Source organism: Aptenodytes forsteri, unplaced genomic scaffold, assembly GCF_000699145.1.
Source record: "Aptenodytes forsteri isolate BGI_AS27 unplaced genomic scaffold, ASM69914v1 C13486436, whole genome shotgun sequence".
NCBI classification, from domain to species: domain Eukaryota; kingdom Metazoa; phylum Chordata; class Aves; order Sphenisciformes; family Spheniscidae; genus Aptenodytes; species Aptenodytes forsteri.
Window position 1 is genome coordinate 1 of NW_008803912.1, and position 1,386 is coordinate 1,386.

Sequence of the window (1,386 nt, forward strand, 5' to 3'; positions counted from 1 at the left end):
TCAGATTCACTTTTCGGGCTCCCAAAGCTCCTGGGTTGCCATATCCCCCGTTGCGTGGGAGCGTCTGGCACGGCTGACTCCAGGACTCGCACTTCTGTGTGCCCAAACCCTTTGGAGCTGCAGCCACTCACCTGTATTTAACTTCCCGGCCTACGAACTGGACCATGCAGCGCATGGAGATCACTACAAGGAAAGAAACACAGGGCTGACAAAGAAACAAATCCAGTTTGGGTTGCAATGGATGTGAAGGAAAATGCAACCTGCCCCTTCTGCCCTCCCTTCCCTCAACTCGCATCACCTCCAGCTCCTCTCGGTGGTCCTCATCACTGCGAGACTCATTAGAAACCGGTGCCCTCCCCTAGACTGTAGGTGATGGGAAGGATTTCTGGCCCTAACCTCAATAGGATCTCCAGGACAAGCTCTTGGATGAACGGGAAGAGAGCACCTCGCCGCTCGGCTGGGTTAGTCCCTGAAGGCCAACCCAAGTGTCAGCCTCCCTAAGCCACCGCTCGGACCTGCGTCTGTTCTGCGGTGTCATATGAACCCATTTCTGATAGAGAAGCGCGTCGAGTAAACGGGGCTTTGGGGCGATCTTCAGTCTGGAGCGGGCTGCCAGGCAGGGGGACAGGACTTACCATGCAGCGGATGTGAGACAACCCGGGACACGCACTGCATCAGCATCTCATGAGATGTCTGGGAAGGGGAGGGAAAAAACCACACCTGTATGAAAAGCTGCCACCTGCGCAGTTCAGGCCCTTTCCCTTAGTGTAGTGAAACGCATTTTGGGTCCCTCTTTTGAAATCCGTTGTTCGTCGTAAACCTCTATTCCTACAAAGTATTTCATAGCTGGACACAGAGTGGCTACTGAATACCACGGCCTTTTCACCCAGAGTTTCTCTCCAAGTAATTTCACCTGCAGCCCACAGTTTAAGCTTCCTTTGCTCTCCAGGCACATCCCCAATGCGATCTTCCCCGACCGCTCGTTAACGTGCAATATCCACTTCTCACCTCTTTCACCACTTTCCTAAGGGAGGTCTTCACATCATCCTTGTTAGAAACGTGCTCCATGTCTTCCAGTGGAAAGGCCTGAGCAGAGAGAGAAGAAACGTATGGTCAAAAACTGATGGAGACGCTGACCCACAAACCCTCGATGTCTGAGGACAGGAGGAAATCACGAGCAGTTGCACTCTAGATGGGAGGAGAAGAAAAACAGGCAAGAAGGAACATAGGAGAAGGAAGGATGGAAAGTAAAACAGGGGAAGAGAAGGATCATGAAACTGTTTACAAAAGATAAAAGGCAAGTGGTTGTTCAAATTAAATTAAAATTGTTTAAAAAATAAGTTTTAGGGATATCGGGCTGAAAAAGGCTTGGAAAAATCTTGGCAG

The 1,386-nt window shown here is 50.6% G+C and overlaps 1 long non-coding RNA gene across 1 annotated transcript; it reads right to left on the reverse strand.

The window, feature by feature from the left end:
* Positions 1-112: 112 nt before the first annotated feature.
* LOC103907159 lies at positions 113-1,088 on the reverse strand. The gene is made up of 3 exons (XR_658058.1): positions 1,009-1,088; positions 636-693; positions 113-183 (listed from the first exon to the last, which is right to left on the reverse strand). It is a non-coding gene; the product is annotated as an uncharacterized LOC103907159 (long non-coding RNA).
* Between the last annotated feature and the right edge of the window lie 298 nt (positions 1,089-1,386).